Below are 7,062 nucleotides of genomic sequence, written 5' to 3'. Positions count from 1 at the left end.
TTCACGTCACAGTTTTAGTTTTCCATTCTTCCGATCCATCAGAAGAACAGAAAATAAATAATATGGCTCTTGGATTTTAAATGGGGTTTTCAGAGACTTTAGTAATATAGTACATAAGGCCGAAAAAAAAAAGTTCGGCCTGTTATCCTGCAAGTTGATCCAGAGGAAGGCAAAACAAACAACCCCTGTGAGGTAGAAGCCAATTTTCCCCACTCTAGGGGAATAAAAAATTCCTTCCCAACTCCAATTAGAATAACTCCCTGGATCAACAACCCCTCTCTAGTAGCTATAACCTGTAATATTATTACACTCCAGAAATACATCCAGGCCCCTCTTGAATTCCTTTATTGTACTCACCATCACCACCTCCTCAGGCAGAGAGTTCCATAGTCTCACTGCTCTTACCGTAAAGAGTCCTCTTCTATGTTTGTGTACAAACCTTCGTTCCCCCAGACGCAGAGGATGTCCCCTCGTCACAGTCAAAGTCCTGGGGATAAATAGATGATGGGAGAGATCTCTGTACTGACCCCTGATATATTTATACATAGTAATTAGATCTCCCCTCTTTTTTCTAAAGTGAATAACCCTAATTTTGATAATCCTTCAGGGTATTGTATTTGCCCTCCTCTGGACCCTCTCCAGCTCTGCTATGTCTGCCTTGTTTACAGGAGCCCAGAACTGTACACAGTACTCCATGTGTGGTCTGACTGGTGATTTGTAAAGTGGTAGGACTATCCTTGGGATAGGTTATCAGTATCTGATCGGTGGGGGTCTGACACATGAGACCTCTGACAATCAGCTGTTTGAGAAGGCACCGCAGCGCTGTGGCCTTCTCTGGCTTTCCCTAGGCCAGTGATGCCACATTCATCAGTCACATGGCCTAGGCGCAGCTCAGCCCCAGTAAATGGGTCTGAATGTGATACAAAGTACTGCCGCTATCCAATGTACAGTCGTGCTTGGGGAGCGCTGGTGCCTTCTTAAACAGCTGATCGGTGGATGTCCCAGGTTTCAGATCCTCATGGATCAGATAATGATAGTCACCTAAATCACCTTTTTTTTTTTTAGCCATTTCCATCTGAGATCTGTTATTTTAGACAGGACTTGTGTAAGACTTTTTTTTTTCTGTCTAAAATAACGGATTTCAGATGGAAATGCAAAATGTACATAGCTGAGCGTAATGGATACTTAAATTTCAGGATCTGTTTATTTTTCTGTTTCTTCTGACAGAGCAGAAGAATGGAAAACTAAACTGTGATGTGAACCTGGTGCACTATATGGTTGAAAGTATAAGGACACGCCTATTAATCATTGAATTCAGGGGTTTTTATTCAGTCCCATGTGTAGAAAATCCAGCACCTAGCCATGCAGTTTGCTTTACAAGTGAGAGTCCTTCTAAAGAGCTCACTGGATTCAAGCATGGTCCTGTAATAGGATGCCACCATCGGAACAAGACAGTTCATGTAATTTCTACCCTCCTAGATATTCCACCATCAGCTGAGTGGTATTACATAGTGGAAGAGTTTAGGAACCACAGCAACCCAGTCATGGATCCAGAGTGCAGTTCGGAGGCACATAGGGGGAGATTTATAAAGACCAGTATTTTCTATGTTGGTCTTTATCTCCCCTGTGCTGCCTAAAGATGCTCCTAATGGATACTGACGTGCAGGCTCTGAGCTGCCATCTCTCTTTGTCTTTATTTAGACCAGAGAACCAGTGTAAATGAAGATAAATGGGCCAGGTCCACACATTTTTGTCACAATAGTGTTTAAAATGTCACCAACACAGTATTTGCATATTTTTCACCAGAGAACTTGCGAAGGGACAGAATAAATCTCCCACATACTGCATAAAAGGTGCCAATGCTCTGCCGACTCAATGCTAGAGGAGGTTTGAAACTGTGCGCCAGGATGAATGGGATGTGATTGGTGTACCAGTACTTTTGTCCATATAGTGTACACATCTGTTTTTCTTAATTCGTGTCCCGTCTACTTTTAGTGAAGTCGCATTGAGCATGCTCACTGCTCCACTTCATATAGGACAGTTACAGATCCATTCAAGCAGGGACAGCGGATAACTTGTTGGTACAGGAATACCCCTTTAGAAATGTATATAACATGCTGTCATAAGAAGGTACTTTTGTAGACACCAAAGGGGTTGTCTGTAGCCAAAGGCAAACCATTGTTTCTAATGTCTCAAACAGCCCCAGTTGTCTATGGGCCGTGTCCCATACTGTAGCGTTACCAGACACCCACCAGGGTCTACAGCGGTGGGCTCTGAATAAATACAATCATGTATTTCTAACCTCACACAAATACTTTGTCACCTCTTGACTGGCCCTGAGTTCCAGCCTGTATTACTACATGCGGTAATGTACATTCAGACACGGTATTGTAATCTGATGTACTAGAAACGGTTTAATGAAAGCTATATTGTTAGGATTGGGTCTGCAGCCAGAGGAACCAGCAAAACTGGATTACAATAAAATAGTTATATTGTAGTGATGCCCAAGTTAAGTAATGTATTTACAAGGTCATGCAACATAATATGTAGAGTATGTCTGTAAAAACAATAAAATGGTGTTCAAAAAGGTAGGCACATCTTAAAGGCCCCTTTACACGGGCTGATTTGTATGAATTCGTGTTCCTGATAATTTGCCCATCGAAAGGTGTCACTGATCACCCAATAAACGAGCGAATTCTACTTCACTGTGGGAAAGCTTTGTTGGCGAGCACACCAAAATCATTGTGTCTGGTCAGCAGCTTGTTCTGTGCAAACTGTTTTCTGCTGTTCAGAAACAATGAATCTGTAAGGATACTTTCACAATTTGCGTTTTTTGCAGATCAGTCATGGATAAACTCATGAACAGATCTGGTTGTATTATGTCTTCTATAGCCATGCCTGATTCGTCATGAACACCACTGAAAGTCAATGGGGGACGGATTTGTTTTCTATTGCGTCAGAGAAAACAGATCTGTCCCCATAGACTTACATTGTGTGTCAGGACGGGTCCGTTATGCGCCACACCACATCGTAGACAGAAAAACGCTTCTTGCAGCGTTATTCTGTCCGTGATGGGAACGGAATGCATTTTGGAGCACTCCGTTCCCTTCAGTTTAGATTTGTCCCCATTAACAATTAATGGGGACAAAACTGAAGCGTTTTCTTCCGCTATTGAGATCCTATGACGTATCTCAATAGTGGAAAGGAAACCGCTCATGTGAAAGTAGCCTAAGGGGCTAGCAGGCATAGTTATGATCACTCATAGCCATCGCTGCATGTAAATGCAGCTCTCACCTTCTCCTAACAAGCAGGCAATTATCAGAAATGAACAGCTTGTTCCCAATAATTGACTTTAAAGTCAGCCCATGTAAAGGGGCCTGAAATGTTACATTTTTTTTTAAACAGAGGTCAAATAGTGTGAATAAAATATTCTTAAACTATTACCTTTTCATTTTACAGATGTTTAATTTTTAGCAATGTCACTGTAATGAATATTTTCTTGATTCCTCATGAAATTAAAATACAAGTTGGTTAAAAAATATGTTTAGACTATAGTTTTGTGGGGTCCAGTTAGAGAGCGATATTTACACACACACATACATATTAGGGTAATATGCCTATAGGGGAAATAAAGTCCCAAGAAAAGTTCAGCTCAGCAATGTTGCGTCACCCAGACTGCTAGGTGCACAGAAAAGCCAGAGCGGAGCAGGTGAACATGCACGATAATGCGATCCAGCGCTCTAGCTTCAGGTGTTATTAGCACAAAACCACAGGGGAAGTAGCCAAGCTCTGTACTCTGCATCTCCAGCAGTCCCATAGCGATGAATGGAGCATTGAGCATGAGCTCTGCCGCTCCGTTCATCTATATGGGACTGCTGGAGAGATAGAGAACAGCACTTGGCTATTTCCACTGAGTATGGGACTCCTATTCTCATGATCAGTGGGGCTCCAATGGTAGGACCCCCCCACCAATCTATTAGTTATCCCCTTTCCTTTCAGTAGTCAATCGTTTGCGCATAGAGTAGTATATTAGTCTGAGAATCATACAAGGTTCTCTCTGTGGCATATTGTATTCATGTAAAAAGAAAAAGTAAATTTTTCTGCTCACTGTGCTGGCACGTGTCTCACCTCTTGTATTGCAACCATCTTGGTGTCCTGTAAAACACTGCCACAGGTAAAGCTTTACCAAATAGAAGAGGAAAATTCTCATGGCATACTAAAGATTCCCCTTGAGTGCCTGGGTAAGAACCATTGCAACTAGGTTTGAAACATGTCAGTGAGAAGACCAGGGCTCTGTGTCATGTAACCGTTAATAGATTTCTCAATAAATGATGGTTTTATACTAAATATATTCCCCTGGAGATTCTTCCTTTTATATTGTATTCATGACCACAAAATGTGAATATACCATAACAGTTTTACCACAAATTATGCAAAACAGGGCTACAAACTGATGTGACCACAAGGTGTGAATACACCCATGGACTATGTTGACTTAGCTTAAAGAAGCAAAAAACAAAAGAAAAACATTTTTATTCTCTGAACGGTTAGAAAGGTACATGATGTAGTGAAGGTAATCTTACCAGTAACTGTATTTGTGAGTTATAACCTCCCTTCTGATACTCAGCCGTGTCATGTGACCAACGCTCTGACCGTCCAAATAACACAGGTTCTTGTATGTGGACAGGAAGCCAGTCTGTGGTGGAGATTCTTGCACTATGAGAACCAGGACAACTTTACCAATATATTAGAACTAACTATACTGCAATCACTTTATACAGGGCTTTCTATATAACTGATTTAGAGTTGATTGAATTAATAAATGTACCGGTATATTTTAAATCAATGGCGTGTCAGTGTATAGACTATATGGATTTTATTCCTCATCTTTATACAGGGCATTTGTCATAATGTCCAACTGATAAATTAGGCAATGAAAGGCTCGCTGAATTGCAGTAACTGCATGCACATAAGCACCGGGAGCAAGAAAGAATGCTATATGTTTATCTGATGGAGGCTTGCTAGAAAAAATAAATAAAAATTATTTAACCTAAAAAGGTTACCCAGCACTACACATTGCTCATCTGTGCTGGCCATCACCTGGGGAAACACTGTAGTGGATTATTAGACACAAGAATGCGTTTGCAAGTCTCACTCTGTTACTGAACATTGAGTGTAAGATAAAACTATTAACATCCCAGTTCAGACATTTTAACTAAAAAAAAAACCTCCAAATCATTATATTTATAGACCTTTCTTAGGCTACTTTCACACTCGTGTTTTGTGCGGATCCGTTCAGATAATACAACAGTCTGCATCCGTTCAGAACGGATCCGTTTGTATTATCTTTAACATAGCTAAGATGGATGAGTCATGAACTCCATTGAAATTCAATGGAGGACGGATCTGTTTTCTATTGTGCCAGATTGAGTCATAGAAAACGTTTGGCTCAGTTTCGTCAGACGGACACAAAAATGCTGCAAGCAGTGTTTTGGTGTCCGCCTCCAAAGCGGAACGGAGGCAAACTGATGCATTCTGAGCGCATCCTTTTCCTTTCAGAATGCATTAGCGCAAAATTGATCTGTTTCGGACCGCTTGCGAGAGCCCTAAATGGATCTCACAAACGGAAAGCCAAAACACTAGTGTTAAAGTAGACTTACAGAAAATGTAATTTATTGAAGACAAAACATTGTCAGTTAGGCTGTGTTCACACTACAGTTATGGTTTCCATTCCAAATTGAAACAGTAATGCAGTTGGGGGGCCTAGCAAACCCCACTGACTGATAATCAGGTTCAGTTTCATCATGGTGTCTGTCATTTTCATGATGGAACTGCTGATGAAGCCTTAGGCTGGGGTCATGTGACTGATTAGCTGCGGATTTACGAGCGGCAAATCTGCAGCGTTGTACAGTAACAGTACCATTCAGAAGAGAACTTCTGAATTCTCATCCACTTGCTGCGTAAAAAAGAACCTGCAGAAAACCTTTGGTATTGTGGATTTTAAATCTGCAGCATGTCAGATTTCTCTTGCGGGTTTCACCCTTTCCAATGAAGAGTGAAATCTGCTGAATTTTTCCACCATAAAACCTGCAGCGGATTCTTCTGTTGGATTTTCCATCACTTACGGTAAGTCCCTGGCCTTAGATATTACTATATCAGGCCACTTTCAGATTTGTGCATTTTGGTCAGTATTTAGCAATAATGGGTGGAGGCCAATACCAGGAGTGGGTCTAGAACACAGAAGAGGTGCAAATCTTTCCATTATCTGTAGCTTACAAATACTAATGCAAAATATTGACCTGACTAAAGCTGTGTGAAATTGGCCTGATGACTAAAGCTACTTTCAGCAATTAAAAAGCTGCAAGACAGTCTGTTAAACGGTCTCCTTCAATTGTATGGGGTCTGCCTGTCCGTAAAAATGGACAAAACTGTACATTTCATATTTTTTTAACAGCAGATACAGTTAGGTCTATATATATTGGACAGAGACAACATTTTTCAAATTTTTGTTCTGTACATTACACACTGTAAGTCAATGGGCGCAGATCAGTTTTTTTCGTGTCCGAAAAAAATTGATATAGCTTCTTCAGTTTCCCAGGCCGCACACAGAAACGCTGCTTGCAGCGATTTTGTATCCGGCATAGGAACGCAACAAACCGGAACAGAATGCATTCTGGCACCCTCCATTCCTGTTTGTTCAGTTTTGTCCCCATTGACAATGAATGAGGACAAAACTGAAGCATTGTGCTGTGGTTTTGAGATCCTGTGCCGGATCCCATAACCAGACCGCACAATGCAAGTGTGAAAGTAGCCTTAAATGGTTGTGTGATGGCTGTTTTTTTTTTCACAGTCATGGGAATGTAGCCTAAAGTCTGCAACAGAATACCACACGGTGCGAGGGAGAAACATTTGAACCAGACTAGTTTTGGGAGAAATTAACTATGTGGATTGAATCTGATGGGTAATTTCTGATATCCCAGGAGGGCGCGGATTACAACCCCGAGACCAATTTATTAATTCTGGACAATAGACATCTATGGGAAATAAGGCAACGATAAAACG

The sequence above is a fragment of the Bufo gargarizans genome, chromosome 8, assembly GCF_014858855.1.
Source record: "Bufo gargarizans isolate SCDJY-AF-19 chromosome 8, ASM1485885v1, whole genome shotgun sequence".
NCBI classification, from domain to species: domain Eukaryota; kingdom Metazoa; phylum Chordata; class Amphibia; order Anura; family Bufonidae; genus Bufo; species Bufo gargarizans.
The sequence above is the reverse complement of the archived record's forward strand: the minus strand, read 5'-3'. Positions refer to the sequence as shown.